Genomic DNA, 16,322 nt, shown 5'->3' with positions numbered 1-16,322 from the left:
GGAGTTTCCGTACCATGCAGGACTTCAACGACAGCGATTGCCCAAAGAGGCGATCAGCGCTAGTTTCCAAGAAGCTACGTAGCTCTGAGCTATACCCTTTACTGGTCAGGAAAATCAAAGGAAGACCGCAGATTCTCGAGAGTTTGGCTTCATGATTAAGACCAATATTGCCAACAAGCTGCAAAGCCTTCCAGTTGGACATTCAGACCGTCTCATTTCCCTCCGTCTTCCTCTGCGAGACAACAAGTAAGCTACACTCACCAGTGCCTACACTTCAACCCTCCAGGCAGACCCCACAACCAAAGAAGCCCTTACAGTGAACTCAGTTCTCTGCTACAGCGAATTGACAAGTCCGATAAGATTGACCTCAAGGATGATTTCAATGCAAGGGTCGGCAAGGGCTAAACCACCTAGCAAGGCGTGCTAGGCCGACAGGGATTGGCAATTGCAATGACAACGGACTTTTGCTCCTAGAGCTGTGTGCAGAACATGCCCTTGCCATCAGCAACACTCTCTTCCAGCAAAAAGCACGCTTCAAGACCACACGGAGATACCCACGCTCCAAACACTGGCACTTATAGGACTACATCATCGTGTTCCAGAAGGATGCCAAAGACGTACAACACACACGCGTCATGCCCAGGATGACGCGGATCCCTCAGGATGGTCTTCAAACCCACCAAGAGTGGTAAGGGACCGCAGGTCAAAAAGCTGGATTTGGGGAATCTACGCCTGTGTCAGGCCGAGTTCCAAGAGAAACTAGAGAATAAAGTCACAACCTCGCACAACATCAGCTGCAGAGCCAGAGGAGCTCTGGAAAGACCTGAAGATCACACTGTAAGAGACAGCAGCAGAAGTGGAAGGCTTCTCAACCCGAAAGAACAAAGACTAGTTGGACGAAAATGACGATGAGATCCAAAAGTTATTAGATGAAAAGCGCTTCGCCTATCAAAGGCTTCTATACAATCCGGCCAAGTCAACATACAGACAGGCATGCAGCAGCCTTCAGAGAATGCTGCATGACATTCACAATAACTGGTGGCAGGCACTAGCTGACAGAGTACAGCTTTACGCTGACAGGAAAAGGACCAGAGAATTCTATGAAGCTCTCAGAGAGGTGTACGCACCCTTCCACCGAACACAAGCTCCACTCCGTTCATCAGATGGCTCAATGGTCCCCACAAACAAAACAGACATTCTCTCACGTTGGGCTGAGAACTTCAGCTGTCTGTTTGGATACAAAAGCTCTGTGCAGGAGTCGTCGATCGTCAAAATTCCGCAGCAACAAGTGAAAGCGGAACTAAATGACCCTCCTGATATAGAGGAAGTTAAGATAGCAGTCAGAAAACTCAAGACCCACAAGGGTTCCCGGTGCTGACGGTATCCCAGCGGAAGTAGACCAACTCGGCGGGGACCTACTCCTGGAAAAGGTCTCATCCCTGTTCCAAGTGTGCTGGGAGAGGGGAGAAATGCCAAAATTGTGTCCCTATATAAGAACAAGGGCGAGAAATCAGACTGCTCCAACTACAGGGGTATTACTCTCCTTTCCATCGCCGGCAAGATTCTTGCACGTGTTCTACTCAACAGACTGATACCAGCCATTGCAGAAGACATCCTTCCAGAAAGTCAGTACGGTTTTCGCGCCAACCGAGGAACTGCAGATATCATCTTCGTACTTCGCCAAATTCAAGAGAACTTCAGGGAGTAGAACATGAGTCTTCACGGAGCCTTCATAGACCTGACGAAGGCCTTTGACACCGTGAGCAGAGACGGACTTTGGCGTATCCTGAGTAGAATCAGATGCCCCCAATTTCCTAACAATCCTTCAGAAACTGCATGCAAGTCAGCAAGGACAGGTGAAGCTCAACGGGGGGCTCTCAAACTTGTTTCCTATTGAGAATGGTGTACTAGCGCCAACACTCTTTGCCATCTTCTTTGCAATGATGCTTCGTGAAGCAAAGGATGATATTCAGGATGGCATCTACATTCGGTTCCGTACCTATGATTGTGTGTTCAACCTGCGCCGCCGCTGCTGACGATTGTGCCCTTCTGGCGCACACCCAGGAAGCCCTCCAGAGAATTGTGACATGCTTCGCCAACGCAGCAACAGCCTTTGGACTAACCATCAGCCTCAAGAAAACAGAAGTAATGAGTCAGAAAGCCCCTCGCGACACCTACCACCCACCCAGTATCAACATCAACGGTCACTAGCTGCATAAAGTGGAGACCTTCACTTACCTTGGAAGCGTCGTCTCCAGCAATGCCACTGCTACAAAGGATGTAGAAGCCACTTGGCCAAAGCAAGTAGCTCCTTCGGACGCCTTCAAAAGCGTGTCTGGAAAACCACTCTCTCCACATTGAAACAAAGATTAAATAAAGTGTGTAGATCTGTCGTGATCGCCACCATCCTCTGTGGCTCCGAGGCCTTGGTTCTGTAGAGAAAGCCTGTGAACCTTCTAGAGCGATTCCGCCAGAGATTCCTTCATTCCATCATCGGCATTCAGTGGCAGGACTACATCACGAACGAGGAAGTGCTCCTGCGCGCCAACTTCAAGAGCATAGAGAGTGTGCTGATGCTGAAGCAGCTGAAATGGGCAGGGCACGTCTCCCGTATGGATGCCTTCAGGTTGCCAAAGGTCATCTTTTGTGGTGAACTAAAGCAAGGCAAGCGAGATCGAGGGGCACCCCAAGACGGGCTTCAAGGACCAGGTGAAGCGAAAGCTGTCATTGACGAAAATCGACCATTCCGAGTGGGATCAGTTGGCTGTAGACAGAGCACTATAGAGCGTTACAATAAAGGTGGCCGCATGGCAGTTTGAGGAAGAAAGAAAGCCTTCAACAGATACCAAACGCCAGAGAAGAAAGCAGGTGACCGCACAACCCCCGCAAACCGCAACATCGGACTAAGTCCTTATCTGCCCGTTTTGCGCCAAGCCGTGTAGATTTCGGATTGGCCTTCACAGTCACTGCAGAGCGTGCAATCGCAACCCGACCTCTTCCCATTGATCTTCGGATTCGAATAAAAAAGCCATCACCATTCCGGAAACGAAACACTATTTTGTTTTTTGAAACAGTTTCCTATTGAAATAGTTTCTTGTTAATAGTCTGGTCCATCGCATGGCAAATTGCTGGTAAGTTCAACCTTTGCGGGGACAAATTTACATAATAATTGATATGAAGTATTTACATGTAAAAATTATTATTAAAACTATTTCTAACTAAATACTAAACATTAAAATCTAAATAATGGTCATTGCTGGAAAGAAAGTGTTTTTAAAATGATTTGTATGAGCCTTAACATTCTTGAAAGGGCGCGGCTAAAAGTATACCTAGACAAATTCTTCTCCGGAAGAAGGTGGTGTTTGTGGTCTATATCTAGCGTAATGGAGGTGAACAGTTTCTCACTCAACCCGGAGCGTCTTTCTTTAAGCGTGCATTGAAATGAGATAGGCTCTCCAATTTCGCAGTAAGAACTTGCTGGTGCGATGACAGATAAGGCGCGCCTCTGCACACGCTCGATGTCGTTGCATAGATACGCAGGGAGGCTATGATGAAAGAGTGGCACGCAGTACTCTAATACCGGTCTTACACATGTACGATAAAAATTAAGAATATCATTTGAAGGAACACTAGCTCGTTTAAGTAAGATCAGAAAAATAGAGTCTCTTATTAGCTTTCTTAATCATGTCAGAAGTGTGTTCATTCCACAGCAAGTTAATTGAGATATTTAGGCCTAAAATCTTAACTTCGTGCATGACATAATCTAGATCTTTGTCATCGTTTGATATGAAAGCAAAAGACTGTCTGATCTTCTTAAGGTCAATCGTTAATTCTTTGCACTTGTCAAGGTTAAGTTGGAGCTTGTTACTGCGCGACCAGCGAAAGACCGAATCCACAGCACTCTTGATGTGACTAACACCATCCTTTGGGATCACGTCTGCAAGGGCAGTGTCGTCAACATATTTCCATGTTTGTGTATCTGAGGGCGGAGGTCATTGATCATAAGAACGAATTACCAAGGACCCAGCTTGGTGCCCTGGGGTACGCCGGATGGCACAGGTCCCTACTCTGAGAAACAATCGTGAGAAAGTTTCACACATTGACTTTTGTCCGTGAGAAAATCGTTAACCTAGCGAGCAACGCCACGTGGTTGTTGGCCAGAATGCAATGGTCGAACAGGTCAAACGCCTTTCTATAGTCCAGCTGAACAATCCATACTGCAGCGGTAGTTCCATCGGTAGCTTGTGCCTACGTATGTGGCATGGAAATAAGAGCGTGTTCACAGGAAGACTTGGGAATGGCGCCAAACTGGTTGGGATCGACAATTTTCAAGATGGCTGGAGCAACGAGAGCATGAAGAACAAAGGCCTCCGCTGAGTGAAATTGGTCTTAAATGCTTCGAGACAACTTCCACTTTGAACGGAGCTTTTGCTCGGCAAATGAAGAGTTTAAAATTGAGCACACTGGGTCAGCCCAGAAGTCTACGTACTCCCTAAGGACCCAATTAGGCACGCCATCCGGACCAGATGCCTTGCGAGGATTTAAAGATGAGAGCGCCGAGGAAACATCAGGAACACTGAAGACGACGACCTCTGAGTCCGGGTCAAAGGGGAAAAGACTCTATAAAAGGCGGTACTCCTGCATTGGTTCTAGAAGGGCTGTAATAATCAAATCACCAATGACCTGAGGTGACTTATTTTCCATCCGGACCAGATGCCTTGCGAGGATTTAAAGCTGAGAACGCCGAGGAAATCAGGAAACATCAGGAACACTGAAGACCACGACCTCTGAGTCCGGGTCAAAGGGGGAAAGACTCTTTAAAAGGCAGTACTCCTTTATTGGTTCTAGAAGGGCTGTATTAATCAAATCACCAATGACCTGAGGTGACTTATTTTACTAACTTGGTATTACATACAACACTAAAATTAGTCCCGTTGCGGGACTCCCTCTTACCCCGCCCTGAAAATGGGCCTGGAACCCAGGCGGGAAAAGAGAAAGTCCTGTATTACTTGCAGGCGCATGCTCGGAATGACGCCATTTTTTCCCCCAAAACTGGGGGGAAAACCATATTTGGAAAAAGATTCCTTATTTGGGCATAGTTTATTCCGCGCGCTTTTACACTGGATACATAGGGATAATGTGAAAGGAAATTATAACTCCAAGTTTCTGGAGGCAATTGATTTCGCCTTCAAGAAATGCCACTTTACCTGCAAGCTATTCATGCAGTCGTTACCGGTAATGATGGTTTTGTTAAACCTGCAACAGGATTTGGCAAGTCTGTTTGCTACATGGTTGTTCCTTTAATCCGAGTCCGAGTCCAATGTTAATTGTAAGTGAGTCCTTCTTATCGTGAGTCCCAATCGTGGAAGATCAGATGGAAGACATACGAAAGTGTGGAATTTCGTGCCTGAAACCCAACCGAACAGCTGCATGATGTTGGTGCAAAAAAAAACTAATTTTGATTTAATTGCTCTCCCGAGACTCTTTGAAACTTACAAATATACTGTAGGTTGTGGATGTGAATCGCTCAACGAAGACTAACAAATCTCCTGCTGGAACTCTTGTTTATTGTTCATTATTTATTGTTATCTAGATATGTGATAATTGCACTGATCCAGTGAACATATATTTGAGTTGCCCAGTAATTATTGAAACTGTGATTGTTTCAGGAGTTTAAGCCTACCAATTTCGTTTCAAAATCGGGCACAAATTGTTTGGATACCCAATATAAAACAGTCAGGTAAAAGATGTCGAAAATACTCTCAGTTTTATCGGGAATAATACACAAACACCGGTGACAAACGAAGTATTTTTTTTTTTAGTAATTAGAGTAGAGTAATTTACTCAGACTATTAATTTTTCCTTAGAATAATCAGTTTCAAAGCACTAGTCGTATTAAATCTTTCTTTCCTTACAAGGACAGACTCACGGCCGTGGCCAAATGGCTAAGGTCTTATGTAGAGGTGGCTGTTGAGACTGCAGTGATTTTTATATCGGAAAACTAAAAAAACGATTGCGTGACAGAAAAACTGAGCATTATTCCTGACAAAGTTAGGTAAAAAGTTAAACAAAGTTGAATCACAACCTGGAGTATTTGTTTCTTTACATACCAGTTTGTGTTGATAACGCAATTATGAAGCAATGTTCCTATTAAATTTATACATATATATGCACAGTTAAACATCGATTATTCGGACGTCAATTTATCACGATTTTTTTTCTGGTCAAAATTTGTTCGTGAATATTAATTAATAAGGATGAAATAATGCTACTTAAAAGCGTGTGTCACCTTACTTTTATCTTTGCTACTTAAAAGCACTTTCCTTCTGAAACTCATTGTTAGAGGTAAAGTACTGCAGATAATATGAGATTATGGCCCCGAGCTGTTTTGTCGCTTAGTGAAATCGAAATCCTATGCTATATTTACTAGTTCAGCCTTTGCAACGATTTATTGCGATCTTCTCTCAGTCGTTACATTTATTCGGCAATAATTTTCCAACATCACTGTGATAGAGGTTTTTTCTCCTCGTTTGGTCACGACGAGGCATAATTTATATGTTCTCTTTCCTGACACTGCAAATCACACAGTAATTTTCATATACGATTTTTTGTTGGAGTTTCAAGGTTCCCTTTATTTACATATCCAGCCTGGCATCTAATGCAATATGATTGGTTCATTCCGAGCATGCGCCTTCCAGTAATACAGGGCTCTCTCTTTTCCCGCCTGGCTTCCAGGTCTATTTTCAGGGCGGGGTAAGAGGGAGTCCCTGAACAGGACTGCACTAAAATCAAATGGCAATTTTTATGGATTTAACAAACATTGAAGGAATCGAACTCCTTGAATGCATCACAGAGTTTACTGAAGCCTTTTTTTTTTTCGCATAAAGCAAGCTAACAAAATCTGTACCTTGCTTAGTTCGCATTTTTGAGCGTTTAAATAGAATTTTCGGTCCTATGCTTCTGTTACAAAGTGATATATTTTTTAGGTTACCCATCCAGATACTAACCCCGCCAAAGTTTCTTGATTCCCTTTTATTTTCTGCAATCTTTCCTGCAATCTTTCCTTTTTTGCCAAAGGGCCTGTGCTGGCACGACTTCTGGGTGACCCCTTAAATGGTCTTAATGACCCCCGACTTGAAAAAACTGACTGGAACGCTGCAGTTCAATACCAGCCAACTCAGTCCCTTCTGTTTTTGAGTAACATGTATCATAGGCAACCCAGTGTACGCTCATGGAGCGTCTAGTTATTATGCAAATTTTTGACATCCAAGATGGCCGCCGTGTCATGTGGTGCAAACCAAGAATACATTTGAATTTGAACCGTAAAGTTATTTATTCCGAATGTTCTGGCACTAAATATTCCTTATTCATGTTCTTTTTGAAGCCGTTATTTAATTCCATTATTCCGCTTCGACCCCCGATCCAAAAAGACAATTTTCAAACTGCGATTAGCTTTTTTGAACACCTGGTCGTCTAAATTTTGAAGTTTGATTGTTTAAAAGCTCTTCGTTTTCAGCAATATAAATGGAATTGTCAGTAGCACCTGGAAAGTTTTCGGGACTTTCCAGGAACGGGCCACTGGATTCCAAAAAGTTTATTCTCGGAGAAGGAGTAAACTGGAATGGCCCTGACCTGTCCATGACGAAGGCTGAGACTTGTAAGTGAACGGACGCCACATTTTACCATTTGCTTCAGTTTGGTGATCCTTAAATGAATTAACGTTGTATTTTGTTCGGACGAAAACGATAACAACGGATCAACATAGTGGATCAGCTGTCGGAGAGGAGATAGAGGATATTACATGGCCGCGCGGAGATACGAAATTTCTCTTCGATTGTTGAACAAATATTTTTCAACCCGAGAAGAGAAATTTCAAGCGGCCATGTAATATAAACACCAATGAATTGAAATACTAAATAATTTCACGAAAGACATCGAAAGGAGCGATTTTCATATGTAACCACAGCAACAGGGATCTTTTCACGTGTGAAAAAAAACATGTTATCTTCACGTGTGAAGATATCATGTTTTCGCGCGAAAGCTCACTTGGTGTTTCATTGGTGTTTATATAATAAAAGAGGATATTGCTCATTGCTGGTGAGAAGGTGGGCGATTTCAGGTCTTTCCGCAGCACCAAGATAAACTGCACGAAACGACGAAGAAAAAATTGGAATAAGGTTAGGGTTTCGCATAACAATCTGTTTTCCCTGTTTTCTCCTAATTAAATGCCATTTAATGTCATGGTGGAAAACTCTCTCCGGGTCCCTGGAAAATGAGGAATAAACCAACCTGCACTCTTTTTTTTTTTTTATAAGAATATATTTTATAAGAATATCAAGGCTGAAATTTGCGAAATTTTAAGAATATTTTAAGAATAAAGCCGAGGCTGAGATTTTGAAGAGGATAGATATAATTTTGTGTGTTAAAACATCTGTAAATACAATACAATTTTATGTTTTTAACTTAACCGTATAAAATTATTCCTTTCTCTGAACGGCGAAACTAGCCAACAAAACGAAAAAATCTGCACAAGCTATAGGAAAATGTTCAACGCTAATGATACTTCGATGAACGGTACATGTAATACATATGTACAGTACTCAGCACAAAAGACATAAACTAAACCGCAAAAAAGTATATGACAAATCTTTCTTTTTTAAATGACAAAACCAAGCGAAAACAGATCTAGATACCAAACATTTGTAATTGATACCCCGATAAATTCTAAATCGGAAATGTCATTTAAGAATAATACAAGAATATTTTCAGCCTAAAATCGGCAGAAAAAAAAGAATATTCAGCCTGGGCCGGAAAAACAACATTCTTATAAAAAAAAAAGGTGTAGTTGAGTTTCAAAGCTATTGAGCTCTGTTTGATCAGTATTAAATTGGATAAGCTAGTGCATTATTTATCAGATAGTTTTGCAAAGAAAATGACAACTTTCAGGCTGAGAATCACTAATTTCACACACGATTTATCGCCGATTCTAAAAACGAAACTGGGTACGATTTTAAAATTTTGGGCCAACATTTTATAACTTAAGAGCGCTTCTCAGCAATTTTCACCTTAGACCGTGCAAAATAAAAAAAAATCGAAAATTGCCAAATTTTGTCACAATAAAGGACTACCAAAACCATTTTTAGAAAAAAATATGTTTTAGTTTGCTTCGATAATTATTTTACCTGGACGGCGACTTTTTCGGTATGGGGCCTTGTGAGCGAGTAAAAACGACTCCAAAATGACGCTTGTTTGTATCGCTCTTTCTGAAATAACCAATGAGTAAATTGAAAATCAAAACAACATGGCACAGCTAGAGTAATTCATTCACCCTTTAGCGCTGTTAACGGTACAATATACCAAAACTGGAATTTTTGACCAAATTTTAAAACTTAACATTTTTTAGATTGATTACAGAGTGCCAAATTTGTGCGAAATTCGAACGTCAAAAAAGCATCCTGGTACATCGCTTTCTCAAACGAGACTGTATTCACCGGAATAACCAATGTTTCTGCTGCAATTAAATTCAATAAAATTTGTGTATAAATGAAGTGGAGGATTTTTGAGGCCCAATTTCAACATCCTGTTTGTCAAGAAAAGTCGACCTTTGACCACCAAAGCGGAGTCGAGGTATATTGAAATCACACACGCTAGTTTCGATTTATTCACTGAACAATTTCAGACCTTAAGGTTTTCTGGAACTACTGTAGGTCAAGTGGAACGTGTCATTGAAATTGAACTGGCTTGGTTTAAGAGTGACATATCCGGTAATTAAAATAACTGACATAAAAATTTGCATACTAGTAAGATTCAGTCCATTCCATATTTTTACGCAAACAAGTCAGTTACATGTTTCCTTAATTCACTTTGTGAACATACCCGCGGTGATCTAACCCGAAGGTCGTTGGTTCAATTTCCACCCTGGTCAGAGTTTTTCTCTGTCCTTGTGTGGGCCTATTTCTATTAGTAGGGCTAACGCTCACATGGTTCATGTGGGGTAAAAACCTAGCACTTCACATTACACTCTAATCAGTTAAGGTTAAATTGAGCTGAGAAGACTGGCCAGTGCCGCAGTGCCGCGGTGCTTGCCTCATGGATTAAAGAACAAGGTGTATCCAACAACACGACTGCGGCACTTCGGCAGCAGTGTTTTTAGGGTCCATTTCTTGTGGCCGGGTATTCTGCTTTTGACATTAAGACTGTAACAGGTAGTATCTGCGTATTTCGCAAAGTGATTTCAGTTAAGCTTACCTGCACATGTGAGCAAAAGCCTAGCCTCTGTATCCAGAGAAGAATCCGACACTTTGTAACTTCTCAAGTGTGCCTTGATGTCCTTATCACATTTTGCTATTGAAGGTTAGCTGGATTATCAGAACTTGGGCCACAAATTCCCCCAACAAACTCAGAATAACCGCACGAAGCCATTGGTACCAGTCTGTGTGCTTTGTCCTATTCTCTTGCTTGACAGCTCTGACGACACAATCACGGCACAACTCACGAAGGTCACAAAGCGTTCGACTGGTTGATGGTCGTTTGAGGACTTCGAGGAAAATCCAACCAATCCCTTCTTTGTTTGTTTTGCAGGTATGTTCCCAAGGTAAATTAAGGAAACTTGTTTACGTAAAAATAAGGAATGGAATGAATCTTACCAGTATGCAAATTTTTAGGTCAGTTATTTTAATACCGGATATGTCACTCTTAAACCACGCCAGTTCAATTTCAGTGACACCTTCCACTTGACCTACAGTAGTTCCAGTAAACCTAAGGTCTGAAATTGTTCAGTGAATAAATTGAGATTAGCGTGTGTGATTTCAACATACCTCGCCTCCGCTTTGGTGGTCAAAGGTCGACTTTTCTTGACAAACAGCATGTTGAAATTGGACGAGACTGACGCATCACTGGTTAAAACGCTCTGGTGGATTTTCCAACACGAGGGGATTCATTTCTGGATAATTGTTTCACAAATAGGCCAGATCTCTTCGGAAAAACTTATCCTATAAAGATGCTAATTAAGACGGATCACCTTGGATTTATCGTTCCAGCTGGCAAGAAACTTATGGCTATTAGTCAGAAAGTGCAATTTCGGGATTGTCGTGAACACCGGAAACAAGCTCTTTACCTGGCTCTCGCTTCGGAATGGTGGGATGAAGTTTTGGAGGCGGATAATATCGAAAAAGCTGTGGGCATCCTAGAATATAATTGAAGGTCCTGTCTAGTATTAACAGGTGCATTCCATTACGAACGGCTACCCTGTCAAAGCGTGATCCAAGATGGATAACACCTGTAGTTAAGTACATGCTACGATACAAGTCTCGCATTTCGGTTTTACGCACCGATCAACTTCAAGAACTTAGTAGGAGGGTGTCAGAGGTTATTGGTGAAAACAGAAGGATGCTTTTGGAGGGAAAGACGGAGAGTAGGGAATGGTGGAATAACGTAGACCTGATATCTCAACGCCGGCGATCCACAAACGTTTCACTGGATGTTTATTTTATTATTATCTGCTAAACAAGAAAGTTTCAGAAAAACTGATTCCTCGAACCTATGATGAGACCTCAAAATACTCAGCATTTGCCCACTAATTAATGCGACTCAAGACTGAGAATGGTTGACCCCTTTCCACGTTGTCGACGGGAAATACATTCATCCATTGCGGCATTGAAACTCCGCCGTGACTGTGTTGCAATGCCTTCTTCCTTCTGATACTATTATGTGAGTCACTGAACTGAAGCAATTTTGAGTTGCATGGCTGCCCAATAATTTTTGGATTTTATGGGTAAGTCTAGTTTATTAATAAAATCATCGCGCTTAGAAATAAGTGAATTACGAAATTCTCTTACAATAATATAGGTATCAATTTAAAAAGAATTTAAACTGATTACATCCTGTTCAAAATTGATTGGGCCTTACAATTATAAAATATATGATACAATAATTAGGTAAAAAGCTAGAAACTAGGAGTATATATTAAATTGTACATTACGTGCCTATAAGTTCCTAGATTATATGCCATGAGCATACAGGCACATTGCCGGAAAAAAGGTTCTTTAAAGTGTTCAGTTTTGCAACTTATGAGGGGTTGCCTGTCTTTGGTGGGAAGGGAGCGGCCGTGCGCCTCCAAGAGACCACAAAATCTTAGACCTTAGGCGGAATAGAGGTTAACGAGATAGGTCGGGTGTCGCTCTCACATTGAGGTTTTTTCACCTTCGGAACAGGTGTGATGTTAGAACATTTCCACAGAATGGGGACATCACCGCTAGAAAGCTATGTGTTAAAGATCTTTATTACAGGCTCGGCCAGTTCCTAACCAAGTCTTTTAATTATTCCCGGAGGAATGCTGTCAGGCCCCATAGCCTGGTTTGCCTTTACATGCATGAGCTTTCAGTGATAATGTACCACTTGTAACTCTTGGAGGTACGCAACCACTAAACATTCCTCCCTGTTCACTGTTTCTCTCTGTACCCACTGTTCCTGAGTTCCTCTGTTACCACTGTTCCTCACTTACCATGCACTGTTCCTCTGTACCCACTGTCCCTCTGTAACTGCTGTCCCTCTGTTCCTCCATACCGAATGTTCCTCTGCAACCACTGTTTCACCTCTTCCTATTGTTCCTCTGTACCTACTGTTCCTCTGTACCCTCTGTTCCACTGTGCTTCTGTACCCACTGTACACTGTTCCTGTGTAACCATTGTTCCTCTGTACCTACGGTTCCTCTGTACCTCTGTACCCACTGTTCCTCTGTACCTCTGTACCTACTGTTCCTCTGTACCCACTGTACACTGTTCCTGTGTAACCACTGTTCCTCTGTGCCTCTGTACCCTCTAACAAAGGTTAAATTTTAAAATTTTGGTCAAAAATTCCAGTTTTGGTATATTGCACCCTAAACAGCGCGAAAGGGTAAATGAATTACTCTAGATGTGCCGCGTTGTTTTGATTTTCAAGTTACTCATTCGTTATTTCAAAAAGACGACATTTTGGAGTAGTTTTCACTCGCTCACAAGGCCCTATACCGAAAAAGTCGCCGTCCAGGTAAAATAATTATCGAAACAAACTAAAACATATTTTTTCTAAAAATGGTTTTGGTAGTCCTTTATTGTGACAAAGTTTGGCAATTTTCAATTTTTTTATCTTGGACGGTCTTAGGTGAAGATTTCTGAGAGGCGCTCTTAAGCTATCATCGTAGTCAAAATTGTTGACGTCAGTGAATCTCAACTTGGTGTTGATTCGGGACTCGTCTTTCTTGCAGTTGAAGCTAAAGAACCTCATGGCTTACATTACCTGCAAATTAGCCTATTATAAAATTTGTATGATTTTTTTTCGTGTCCTTGTACCGTCCTTACCGATTTGTATTCAATTAAGTTTTATATTTAGTACGCCTCAAATTAAGTTCGGGTGCCATTAATTAACTTTGTGTTCATTTTATCAAGTTTGCTTGCGCTCTATTCAATTTGTATTCAATCCAGTTTGTTGGCGTTTTGTGTCCATACCGGGCACGATAGATTTACCTTAAGTAGTAATTAATCAACATCATTCCCGTCTTTCTTGCAGTTGAAGCTAAAGAACCTCATGGCTGCCTCCTTGAATGAATATCCCAATTTGAAGTTTGACTTGTTCAATCGCAGCATCGTATCAAGGATAATGGAGCCTTTGATTCTGACATTCCTCATTATCATTTCATTTGCTGGTAATGGTATCGTCTGTGCCTCTGTTTGCAAATACCACCACCTTCGTACGCTTCCAAACATGTTTGTGACAAATTTAGCAGTGAGCGACATTTTGATGTCTATCATCGTCATGCCAATTTCTCTGAAGGTCCTCATCTCAAGCGAATGACCATTTGGCCCGGTAGTCTGAGATTTCCAAGGATGTCTCCTATGCTCTTTTACCATAGTTTCAATGGGAAACATGGCAGCGATTGCTGTCAATCGCTACTTCGCAGTTTGTCGCCCGATTTCTAACAAAGTTATTTTTACCAGGAGAAACATCATGGTGATAATCACCTTGCTGTGGCTTTTACCTAGCATGGCCAGCGTCCCTCCTTTGTTTGGATGGGGTTATTATGTATTTCACCCGGGAAAAGCAATCTGTATTTACCCATTCGACGTCAACATGACCTACACCACTCCTTTTATTCTTGTTTTCGTTGGATTACCTATGGGATTCATCGTGTTCAGCTACAGTAAGTGTTTCTTTACTATCAGATCAAGCAACCAGCAAATTGCTCAGATGGACGACAATCGGCGGCGAGCAGATCAGGAATACAGAAAATGGATGGAAATTCGCGCTACCTTGACAATGATGAAGGCCACTCTGGGTTTCATCCTATGTTTTTTTCCGGTATCTGTCATCGGCTTCATAGACGTGTTTACAGGAGGCGGAAATTTACCGCGTCGAGTTTTCACAGTTTCCACTTTCCTTGTCTTCTCTGTCATAAATCCCAGCTGAACGTAGGTGCAGAGTAAAATCTTTAAAAATTTCACTTTTGCTGTTTAAGGCCCTGAATAAATAGCCTTCTCTCAAGTTTACGCACATAAGGTCACATAACTTAACGTATAACCTTAAATTGGCTACCGGACAGATCTTCGGGTCCGGACATTCCTTAATCATGAAGGTATTGGTTTTTCCGCCACCTCTCAAAGTCTTGCCAAAAGAGTGGCGGAATAAAAACCCATCCCCATCTGGGAGACAAACAATTTCCTTCGTAAAGATCCTACCCAGGTCTGAGCCACGATCCCCTGAATAGAAATCAAGACAGAAAAAGGCTAGGTCCCTTGCATAGAGATAGCTCTGAACAGCAGATATACCTTTAGAAAAAACTGAATCTCTGAGATATAAACAGAGCTCGGTCAACTTCCCAAAGAAGATAGGAATAGCTTGTTTTTTACAAACTCGCGCCTTTGCTTGTTCTTCGCGTACTAAGGTGAGTACTGTCTCAAGGATTGATGAGCTGCCGGGTTCCCCACTTCGAAAATATCATTCCAAGTATCACCCCGCCCTGCTTCTATAAAAATGGAGCGTAATTTCCCAATTAAATTATCAACAGTTCCAGCTGCGAGTCTGGTTGGACACCGGCACCGAGCTTTACCGGGAACTCCAAAGTGCTTATACTGGGTAAGATGAATTTTAGTTTTTCCCCCTTTATCCTTCCAAATCAGAAACCTCGTTAAATCCTGCGGGGTGGCCGATATAAGAGATTTAGGAGAGGTTAGCGAGTGAAGTAAACGCTCGAGCTCGTGCTGTAGGCTGGACTTCTGCTTCTGGTAGGGTTTATCGCTCTTGGCCTTGCAGCAAGGTCTAAACGAACTTTCTCACAATCTGGAACGGTGGCGTTCTTCTTTCGTGTATAACCGCAATGTTGGAAAAACGCAAAAGAAGTGTCGTTTGGGTAGGAACAGTTTGGGCAACTGACTGCGGGAACCCAAACTCTTGGCACCAGGGTAAGGTCCTAAATGAGCAAAAAGGGCATAATAAATGTACGAGTGTAAAATACAGAGTACAAAAAATATTAAATGAGAATAGGCCAGTCGAAACCACATACGGCGTCACAATAAAAGTTAGCAGAATTTTAATACGACAAACAAATATCTTATGTACCTAAACAATTAAAGAAAAACGAAAAAAGGATCCCTCGAGTTTGTACTTGACAATAATAAGCAGTTATGTTAAGTTATTAAAGCGTGGCAAAACGAGATACCCAAAGATCCCATTGAAGTGGTATGAATTCCCAAGCAGAATGGCCTGATTTAGCGGGGAATAGAAGAATTGAGTTATCCTCCTTTTGGCCCCTGTGAATCATCCTCGGATGATCCGATGTACGTCCTGTTCCTGAATGTTAAACGCCGGGGAACCCCGTGGCTAACCAATCACCTCACCGATTGCTCTGTTTCCAGCAGGGTTGTCGTGATGGTGCAGTGGTTAGCACACCCGACTAGTAACCAGGGGGACGCGGGTTCGATTCCCACTCACGGCAATATGTTTTTCATTCAATGGTTCTGCTAGTAGTTCGCTGTCGCTATTTGTTCACTCAAATTACTTAATATTTCTAGCAAAGCGTTGTGTATCCTTCGGATCCTACTAGCTTGGGACTACATCGTTGGATTTCCAGCCTTGTTAATTCAAATATATATATATATATATATATAATTCAAATATTCTGAGCGAAATTGCTAAAAGGTAGCTACTGGAGTTTTCGCTTGAGCACGGGCGTAGCCCGTGTTCAAGCCATTGTGGCCTCTCAAAATTGAGGGGGCTTGCCGTCTGAGCAAAGCACAGGGGTGGGGAGGGAAGCTTTTCTTTAAGAGTGTGACGGTAGCAGAATTGGCTTG

The 16,322-nt window shown here is 42.1% G+C and overlaps 1 protein-coding gene and 1 pseudogene across 1 annotated transcript in view; one reads left to right on the top strand and one right to left on the bottom strand.

Annotated features, from left to right (window-relative positions):
* Positions 1-10,322, bottom strand: part of LOC138005500 (melatonin receptor type 1A-like) — a 51,172-nt gene extending 40,850 nt beyond the window's left edge. The window contains exon 1 of the mRNA XM_068851717.1: positions 10,249-10,322. The gene's annotated coding sequence lies outside the window, so the exon portion shown is untranslated. The remainder of the gene's footprint in view (positions 1-10,248) is intronic.
* LOC138005497 (melatonin receptor type 1B-A-like) lies at positions 7,525-14,442 on the top strand (annotated as a pseudogene).
* Positions 14,443-16,322: the final 1,880 nt, after the last annotated feature.

The sequence above is a fragment of the Montipora foliosa genome, chromosome 6 (genome assembly GCF_036669935.1).
Source record: "Montipora foliosa isolate CH-2021 chromosome 6, ASM3666993v2, whole genome shotgun sequence".
Classification (NCBI taxonomy): domain Eukaryota; kingdom Metazoa; phylum Cnidaria; class Anthozoa; order Scleractinia; family Acroporidae; genus Montipora; species Montipora foliosa.
This window is presented reverse-complemented; position numbering and strand designations above follow the sequence as displayed.